The following is a 10,408-nucleotide window of genomic DNA, read 5'->3' as shown; positions in this document are numbered from 1 at the left end:
CACATTAATAAATTCTGTTAACTCTTTATATTCCTGCTGGAAGGATATGGACTATCATTATTATTTCGTCAACAATTCTAAAGATAATTGGTGAATATGTTTTGAAAATTTCAAGTATCAAGGTAAAAACAAAAATTGACCTGGAAAGTTTTTCTTAATTTGCAGCCTTTAAACTTTATCCAACTTTTTTACATTCAGAAGAAAAATTGCCACTAAATTCTGAGTCCAAACCATCAGGGTAGGACTTGCCACTTTGCCATTTTTGTTGACCAAATTTTGCTCCTTGTAATTATAACTTTACATGGAGTTGGTCATGGTCCAAGTTGGCAAACGTTCAATAGGAAATTTTATGAGGGCATGGGTCAGGTAAGAGTACCAGAAACCAATTAAATATGCAAGAATTTATTTTTCAGTTGTAGATACACTCTACTTATGAACAACTATTAGCAGTATGTTTGCCAAAGAAATAGAATAACACTGTTGACAAATGTCATTGGGTTAAGAGTCCATTAATGAGCTTCTCTTACAAAATAGCTTCTTTCAACCTTATCAACCATGTCTCTTCTGATGATTTAAACATAGTTCCTTAAGTCTTAAAAGCAAACCCAGGAGGTATAGTTAAATTATTGAAATGCAAACTTCCTTAAATTGCATATGAGTGGTTAAAAAAATGCATGACTATTCCCTCTGCCTTTCTCTTTCCTTTTAGATTCCATTTCTTCCTTTGGAATGTGTCCAGTTAGGCAATGGCATATATGAATTATCCTGTGTGGACAAAGAATTCTTCTAGGCAAGAAAGAAAGATAAAAATGAAGATGATGTCATAGACTAGAAATATCTTTTAGAAAAAGAGGAAAAGAGTGTTTTCATTTTGCTGTATCATAATTTGACTCTGTCTTTTATATGTGCCAGACAGCGAACATCTATGATCCCACATATCAGTGAGTTCTATGTACCTGGCACTGAGATAAGCACTTGGCATTAATTCCTTTTTTATTCTTCATACATTTTATTAGGTTGATGGTTGTATCACTACAATATTAAAGATAAGGAACTGAGACATAGAGTTATATAACTTTTTGCTTGTTAATGGTGGTGCCAGAGTTAAATACCAAGTCTCTCCATCTGAAATACCAATGTTAACTTGTTACTTTTTTATGGACTCTGTAGAAGGTGGCCTCTTCACCAATAACAGCCTAATGTTAGCAAACTTTCTGTGACCAGATATGCAGGGTTTTAGGGATGTGGCAGAATATACACATGGAAAAATATATTTTACATCAAATTATTAGAAAGTGAATTGTGCTTTCATTTTCATTTCAATGATTTATAGTATTCTTTTCTTAAGGTATTTGCAGCATCATTAGACATCCTAGATATGGGAGGAGACCTACCAATTTGGGTATGTCAAGTCCTGGGGGAACTGGTTTATTTCTAGGTGATTAAGTCTGGTGAGCAGAAGAGTTTCAAGCAAGTTTTCAGCAAGGATCTGAGATAAAGTAGTTGATCTCCCAGTAGATGGCAGCAAAAGCAAAACACGTGCAGGCAGTATGGCAGAATCCTGGTGATTGGGCAGAATCAAAAGCAGAGAAATCAATTCCTGGACAGGTTGCAGATTCAAAGGCAAAAGACCATGAGATTCAGGATGTCAGTCTCCAGGTAATTTGACTGTTATTGGTCGAGGAGGCAACAAGATCTAAAAGGAAAATGGTGTAATAAAAGATCACCATCAAAGAGACTAGGTTAACCCAACCTTGGCAACAAAAGGGAATCAGCTTTGGGGATCATCATAGTTACAAAAGTTTAATGTGGAGAGACAGATAAGCAGCACATGTGGCTAAAAACAAGGCCGAAGAATAAAAGGGTAGAGCTGAATAAACAAGCCTAGCCATGACTGAAACCAGGTGGTAGCTGAATACCAAAGCGAGCCTTACATCATCGCACAAAATCCATAAATTTCTTTAATTTCCCTGTAGACTCATCTCCATTTCCTACCACCACTCTAATCAAGAGCATTTTTACATGGGGACCATGACTAAAAATTGTAGCCTTTCTTCAGTTCCTCCCTACTTGTGTAGTGTATTACTATTCCTTCTACTCCTCGTCTTTCCTTTCCTTCCTTTGGATGCTCCTTTTATCACTCTTCCCCCTTTGCACCAGGATCTCATGGAATTCTTACCCTTCTCTTGCATCACAACATCACTTGTCATGGCAGCAGGTCATTTAGACGGTAGCTGGAGGCCCAGGAGGTCTTGGCAAATCTTCCATTTGGTAAAAAAGATGCAATCCACTTTCCTGTGCTCTTAAAATACCATCTTCTAATTCTATGGCATCTGAACTGGGTTTTATCTGTTACTCAGTGATGACCCTCTTTATTAAATCACAGGATTCTTAGAACATCAGGAGATTAACAATTAACCTATAATATACCTGAAAGAACAAAAATTACCTATGTGTTGAGAAAAGTCCTTGCAAGATAGAACTCTATCTCCCTCCACTTTGCTATTTAGGGGTTTGGGTAGCAAGACTTAAGAAAAAAGAAGCAAAAAAGATAAATATTTCTTTCTCCATTGATTCAATACTTTTCTGTCTCCATTTTAAAGATTCTGCAAACTACTTCAGAGTAAGTACTCTATAATTGGGAATTGAAACGTCTGATCTAATCATACCAAAGTGTATGCAAAGTGTATTGCTGTGTGTGAGGCCTTTATTTCATTGTTGCATACATTTACAATCACGACTGTGAACTTTATTGATGTCAATGATCCTGAGGAAGTCCAGGCTCCCAAGTTCCACATTTTCCTTAGGATTAGTGTTGTTTTTTAAGGAGCTCCAAATTTTCATATTATATCTTCTGAATAGATATTACATTTCAAATGTAGTAATTTTATGTTTCCAACCGTTTTTTTAATATTTAGTTTTAAATATATGAGAAAACCTTGGGGTGCCTGGGTGGCTCAGTTGGTTGAGTGACTTTGGCTCAGGTTTGTGGGTTAGAGCCCTCCATCTGGCTCTGTGCTGACTGCCAGCCCAGAGCCTGGAGTCTGCTTCAGATTCTGTCTCTTTTTCTCTCTGCCCCTCCCTTGTTCACACTTTGTCTCTCTCTGTCTCTCAAAAATAAATAAATGTAAAAAAAAATAAAAATAATAAATATATGAGAAAACCTAAATATAATAGTCAACCCATTTTGAGAAATTAATGTTAAACACATATCACTCCTCTTCTGTTAAATTCAGTCTTTAATTTCTTTTTAATTGTTTGTTCTATTGAAACTCTGTTGAAATCGAGTAACTAGAACCTTGAATTCTATAATTTAATATTTACAAAATTTTTCTTTCATTGATATATACAGTCTGGTGGAAGTGACTAATTTCAAGTATAAATAAATAAAGTTTCTCATATCTTACAATAGGGCTCAACAGACTTTCTGTAAAAAATCAAATATTTCAGCTTTGCAGGACAAATGGCTTCTGCTGCATCCACTTAATTCTTCCATTGTAGTAGGAAAGCAGCGATAGACAATATGTAAAAGCATGAGTGTGCCATGTTTTAATAAATTTTTATAAAATTAGGTCACAAGATGGATTTGGTTAACAGGCTGTAGTTTCTGACCTCTGCGTTAGAATTTCTCTCTTACTGCTTTGACTTAAATCATGTTGCAAGACTTTGTAAGAAGTTGTATGTATAACTTGTATTATATAGAATAGTTGTATACATTTACACTTGTGACATCTTACATGGTCATGTAGGTATGTGGACATCGAACTCATTTTTCTCTTCCAGTTTTACGGATTGTAATGCGTGGCCTGAAGGCATAGTTAAATAAGAACACAAAACAAAATAAAACAAACAATCTACAAAAACCATTTTCTCCATTTTAATTTTCTGTATAAAAGAGTCTCATAAAAGACCAATTCCATTTAAGGAATTATGGAATGTTAGATGAGAAAAGACGTTAGTGATCATTCAATGCAAATTCCTATTTTGCAGATAGGGATATTGGTGCAAAAAAAAAATTAAGTGATTGCTTAAATCAATATAAATAGGGAAAACAAAATGACCAAACACAATTTCAAAGTTGAAGTCCAGACTTCTAACTCTTACTGTCAATCAATCTTTGCTACAGTGATCTCACAGGATCCAGTAATATTTTTAACATCTCTCATAATCACTTATTAAATAGGAGCATAGGAAAAGGAAATAATGATAGCATTCTGGCTATTACCAAGATTCAAACAATGGTGGTTTAATTTCTTGCCATGCTCTGACTCAAAATAAACTTGTATTTCCTTCAACCTTGTCAATATTACTAGTTAAAAGACATCATATACTTAGTAATGTATAAAGAGCATGTTTATTTCATTTTAGCAATGGAAGCTGCACACCAATGTCTTTAAAAATACACCCTTAACAACAAAATCTATAGAGGAAGGAACTAATTCATTTCTGTAAATCTCTATGTGATCCCTTTAGTGTTAATGACAACTCAGCTTTGATCTGAATGCTGGAGAAATGCAGTGCTTGTGAACTATGGGGCCATATTTTTTAAGAAAAGTGAAGATCAACCTAGTTTTGAGTGTAGAGTGTGCCTGTGTGTGTGTGTGTGTGTGTGTGTGTGTGTGTGTGTGTTTCCCTTGGGGTTATGGAGATGAGCAGAATGTGTGTGGAATGTGATCTCCATGAGGGTACCAGAAGCTGGATGTGAGGTTGCTAAGCAATGTTCCCTATTGTTTTAAACAAACTGCACAGGGCTGGCAGCAGCTGTCAGAGTTCCTGGCTCTTAAGAATAACAGAGCTGAAAAAAACAAAGAACAAACGTCCTCCACAATAAATGGCAATAAATAACAGGAACTTTCTGTGCCAGTAAATATGCAGGCACTTGGATGTTAAAGCAATTAATAGGGTTAACAAACACAAGAGGTCATTTGAATTCTGCTTGTTGTCAAACACTTTTTCCCCCAGACACTTTAATTTAAATGGTAAGACAATCTGAAACGAGAATGGTAGTCTATGATTTTAGTAAATTATTTTTTTAAACCACATTTTCTTGCTTGTTTATTTTTATCTTATTCATGGAGAATTTCATATCAGGGGCAACAGTATAAACCTTACTCTAAGTAAGTTTTAAAGATTTTAAATAAAAACACATTCTACATTGTATGTTAAAAATACCAATTCACTCAACTGTCCTATCACCATCAGACTCGCTCTTTTTACCCCTTTATACAATCCCTATCCATTCTTCAACCCTTTTCTCTTTATCATTGAGATGGTTACACAGTGCTACACATATAATGAAAGTGAATAAATCTACACACACATGAACACACACATGGGATCATTTGTAACTACTGAAATCTGAATAACTTCTATAGGTTCTATTATTGTCAATTTCTTGGTTGTGACAGGATACTGTGTTTATGTAAGATAATGCCATTGGCAGAGACTATGGGGCATGAAACCTGTCTATATGTACTTTGCAAATTCTTGTGAATCTAGAATTACCTCAACGTAAAAACTTTTCAAAACCAAACAGGTCTGTTCATTTCTCATATTTCAAAATTAGAGATTTTTTTTCCTCAAAGAATAAAACATAGTCTTGTTGGTTTAATTCTTCTCTGTGTGTGGCTTGAGTCTTTCCTTCATTTGTGTTTGAACATACATCTAAAAATAATTGGAAAGATGGAACTCAGAGTTTCTTTTTCAATCAATTTTTGACATATTACTGGGTTTAAAGATTAGTTGAATAATGATTTTTTAAAAAATCTATTAAAACAAAAATAAAATCCACGTATGGAATCTGAACTTTTAGGAAACCTGGAATGGAGGATCATTCTTAGTGGAATAATGGCTTAAGAGTTTATAACTAAGAAACAAGTCTTTTCAAACCAGCATTCTTGTTTTTCAAAGCATTTGTGCGTGTGTGTGTGTGTCTGTGGGTGTGTGTGTATGTGTGTGTGTATCATAACTTTTCATTTTGAAATAAATGCAAATTTATTGGAAGCTGCAAAGATAATACATAGAGGTTCTATACACCCTTCACTCAGCCCCTTTATTGATTACATCTTTTATATCTATAGTCAAAATCACAAACAGGAACTCATATTGGTACAGTGTGTGTGTAGAATTCTGTTACTTGGAAACATCTGTACAGATTCTTCTAACCACACTTCAATCAAGATTAAGAACTATTCCATCACCAAAAAGATTGACTGGTGTTGACATTTTATCAATTCACATGAAGTGTAGAAATTTCACCTCCTTTTAAGTCCATTAGTCTTCCATTGATTTTAATATAATTAGCTTAACTATTCATTTACCTATGTTGATACCCATATCAAACAATGTTACATTGTATGCTCTGTCAAATAATTCAATATCCTCAAAAGTTGAAAAAAAAGTCTTTATATTCACTTTTTCATTATTCTTTCTTCTTTATGTTTTAAAATGCTTTCTTTATTGTTTTCTTTCTGTGTAAAGAATGTCTTTTTTTTCCTTTTTTTGAAGGGAGGATTACCAATAAGTTCTCTTATTTTTTCTTTATCTGCTTAATTTCCTCTTCATTCCTAAAGGATATTTTTGCTGGATATAAGATTCAAGGCTGATAATTACTTTGTTTCAGCATTAGAATAATGTTGTGTCACTTCTTTCTTGCTTCCATGGTTTTCTGATGAAAAAATACACTCTTTTGAATTTTTTCATTTGCATTTTTTCTTTTCTTGCAGTAAAGGTATAGTGTCTTTTGCTGGTTTCAAAGTTGTTTCTTTTTCTTTACTTTTCAAAAGCTTTATCATGATGTGTCATGATGTGACTGCCTATTATTTCAAATAATATCTGTATTTGCTTTTGAAATATTATCCATGAAATCCAAACATATAGCAAGAAAAGTAATTAAAACTTCTAAATTCAAAAAGCATATATTACATGCTACAAAATTCAGATTTTACACATTTTTTTCATTTCTTATATTCTTAACTCCATCTTCCTAGATTTGCATGCAGTTCTTAACCTTTTTGTTCAAATTGGTTTTGAGGTATTTAGAAATTTAAGATGAAAGGTTAAATATTAACTACTAACTTCTTTCTTACTAACAATACCAATACATAATAGGTCTTCTTATATGTCTATTGAACAGTTACTTTATTTCATTACTTCAAAGAATTCAGCCTGTCAGGTCATAACTTTGGTTTCTTTTTTGTTTTCAATTTCTTTCTACCATAATTAAGACAGACAATTAAGCCTGCAATATAATATTTACAAGTAGGAGAGAAAATTTTTTAAGTCTTACTTCCTCTTCCCAGAAATTAAATAGAACATATAGGGCTCTGAATCTGAGCTGTTTTCCCACATGAACAATTGCAATGTAAATCAGAATAGGCCAATTTGATTTTAAAGTCTTTTTGAATTACTCATGCTTGAATGGTTGAAAGATAATCTGAAAATGTATGAGTCAACTATTTTGTTTAAAAAGAAAGAAGTAAGATATTTATAGTAAACAAAGTGTATTTTCCTCTTGCAGAAAAGCCCTAGTCTAAGTCTTAAACTAGTCTGTGTTAGAAAGTCCATGCATAAAGCAATAAATGGCCAGTCCACACTGTTACTGAGTCTGTAAGCACTATTGTAATTACTGCAGGGTTATAAGAGTACTTCCATTGATGGTGAAGATAAAGTACATTCTGGAGTGTGTCAACAAAAGATCATTTCAAGGCAGGTAAGCATAATTTCCATATATGTCATTAAAATTTTACATAATTTCTGTGTGTACTAATCACTCTTCCAAGAATAATACAGTGTCTCTAATCCTCACATTAAATCCTTTATCTAACTATTAACATAAGATTTTGAGGAGTCCCTGGGTGGCTCAGTCAATTTGAGTGTACAACTCTTGATTTCAGCTCAGGTCATGATACCAGGGTTGTGGGATCAAGCCCCACCTCAGGGTCTGCACTGAGCGTGGAGCCTGCTCAAGATTCTCTCTCTCTCTCTCTCTCTCTCTCTCTCTCTCTCTCTCCAAGATCCTCTGCACCTCTCCCCTGCTCATATGCTCATATACTCTCCCTCACTCTCTCTTTCTCTCTAAAAAATAAAATAATAAAATAAAATAAATATTGAAGAGCTCCCTGGGAATTTTATGGTCTAGGCACTCAAGTTCTGAGAAAGTACTTTATACCACGTTTAAGGAAATTTAAGACTAATGAGTGAAATTAAACATTTGCTTTATTATTGACATGTTTACTACATACATACAATTTGGCAGACTCTGGGATACATAAATAGATAAACTGAGTCCTGTCAAGCTATGGTGGCATGAGGTGGGACACCTAAGCCCTGGAAGTTGTGGGTGTTAGGCTAGGCAGAAAAAAATTCTCAGAAAAATGATGACATTACTACTAGGTTTTAAGAGTATGGTGAGACTGAAAGAATTGTAGGTGAGAGTGATTTTTATTAAATATTTTATTTCAGAGTAATAAATTATAATATTATTTTCTATATTTTCTACCATATTTGGCTCAAAGTGATAAGAGATAGAAAAACACAAGGAGAGGTAAATGCAACATGCTAGGTAGTGTTTTAGATATGTTATAAATAAAAACCATTGAATCTTCAAAATTAACTTGTAAGGTATATTGCATTATTATTATACATATTTATACTCATACTCATTTATAAGAGAAAGAAATGGAAATACCAAGATGTTTTAACAGCCAATAGCTCATTTTTTAAACTCATGTCTGAATACAGAGCCTTCATTTTTTTGCTTCCACAATATATAGATGGAAATGAACACAAACATTGGAAATAGGCAGAGTAGTTATCAAACCTTATCTTTACCACTTAACTGTTGTACAATCTTGGCAACTGACTGAACCATTTAATGCCCATATCTTTAAAATGGGAATAAGTATTCTTATCTTGAACATTTTGTGAAGATTAAAGATAAGTTAATCAAAACTTCCAACTCTCCTTAAAAGGTCAATAAACAGTAGCTGCTTTATGATGTTATAAAGTTTTCTTTCTAAATATACAAAATTAAATTTTATATGAGTATTTTTCTCCTTCTAAATGTGACCAATATTTTTTTTCAGAAACTGATACATACTCCTTCCCAGTGGGTCTTAATGCATTCCTCTTTCTCTCTGCCTCTTCCTCTTCTTCCCCCTCTCTATTTCTATCTTCATCTCTATCCCAACTAGTTTTATGTTTGACATTTGTATGTCATACTTTATCAATGTCTCTCCATTATAAACCCTCTACTCTTTCCTTCTTAAATGACCTGAAACATGTTTACTCATTCATCACTTCATAGCTTTGTTCCTGTTGTTTTCTCTGTCTGGAATGTATCTACTCAGTGTCTTCTCTTATTCAAATATTCAAACCTAAAGATTTCGTTGAAATCCTGCCCATTCAACAAAGACTTCCTGTCTATTCCATTTGACAATGTAACTCAGTGTCCTCATAAAGTTCAACAGAAGGTCTCGTAAGTCCCATTACCAGGGATAATTGCGTTTCCTCTGAGTACCTGGTTTGCTTTTGACTTATTTATATTGCCAATCATGTAATAGTTTTTGTGTCTATGTTTACCTGATTATTAGGAACTTTGAGCTCAAATCTGTGGTCTATTTTAGAGGCTGTAAAATACTTGAAAGTATGCTAATTACTACCGTAAGTAGATACATGTTAATTAATTATTTAATTTTTCTGCCTTAGTTCTCCTTTTTCCTAATGTGTGTGTATATCTATCTATCTATCCATCCATCCATAAATACGTTAAAAATTATTACTGTATCACATTCTAAAGGTGAAATAAAATTTTATATCACAAAAAGTCATTCTACAAAAGGAACTCCTTGTAGGAATCATTGAAAAATAGAAAAGATAATATAAAACAAATTTAAAATTAACTGTAAATAGCCTTGCAAAATAATCACTTCAATTATTTGTATCTATTTACATTGCTTTTCTATAAATTTTGTGTTTATGATTATTTTAACAAGCTTGAAATGTGCTAAATTATAATTTTATATTATATTTTTAAAATTAATATTATATATTTTCATGGTATTAAACATTACTTGAAAATGTGATATTCAGTGGTTTTATAATCCTACATCATATGAAGTATTTTCATATGGCTGAATAGTTAACTATGTTCAGGGGTAAACATTTTACTCCCATGACAAATAGCATTGTGTTAAATATCTTCACTGTCAAATCCTTAGCTTCCTGTTCTTCATGTAAATTAATGGAAGAGAAAGTCTTTATTAATCAGTTGTGCATATTTCTAAAAGGATTGATACTTGTCAAATTTCTCTTTACACAATTTCTCTATTCATTTGATAATTGTGGGCATTGTAATTCATTATATATTTACACTATATGTGTTTATATAAATCCCTGTAATATATTT

General features: G+C 32.9%; 2 long non-coding RNA genes across 3 annotated transcripts in view; one reads left to right on the top strand and one right to left on the bottom strand.

Moving 5' to 3' along the window:
* Nucleotides 1-401: 401 nt before the first annotated feature.
* On the bottom strand, nucleotides 402-2,327 carry LOC115301470. 2 transcript variants are annotated; one of them, XR_003913145.1, is made up of 3 exons: nucleotides 2,180-2,327; nucleotides 1,395-1,696; nucleotides 402-786 (listed from the first exon to the last, which is right to left on the bottom strand). It is a non-coding gene; the product is annotated as an uncharacterized LOC115301470 (long non-coding RNA). The 2 variants fall into 2 exon arrangements; XR_003913136.1 differs by lacking the exon at nucleotides 402-786 and having other exon boundaries at nucleotides 990-1,696.
* A 147-nt stretch (nucleotides 2,328-2,474) lies between these two features.
* The window catches only part of LOC115301431, a 35,061-nt gene continuing 27,127 nt past the window's right edge, over nucleotides 2,475-10,408 (top strand). The window contains exons 1-2 of the long non-coding RNA XR_003913120.1: nucleotides 2,475-2,623; nucleotides 7,634-7,711. This is a non-coding gene — a long non-coding RNA (uncharacterized LOC115301431). The remainder of the gene's footprint in view (nucleotides 2,624-7,633; nucleotides 7,712-10,408) is intronic.

The sequence above is a fragment of the Suricata suricatta genome, chromosome 1 (genome assembly GCF_006229205.1).
Source record: "Suricata suricatta isolate VVHF042 chromosome 1, meerkat_22Aug2017_6uvM2_HiC, whole genome shotgun sequence".
Lineage (NCBI taxonomy): Eukaryota > Metazoa > Chordata > Mammalia > Carnivora > Herpestidae > Suricata > Suricata suricatta.
This window is presented reverse-complemented; position numbering and strand designations above follow the sequence as displayed.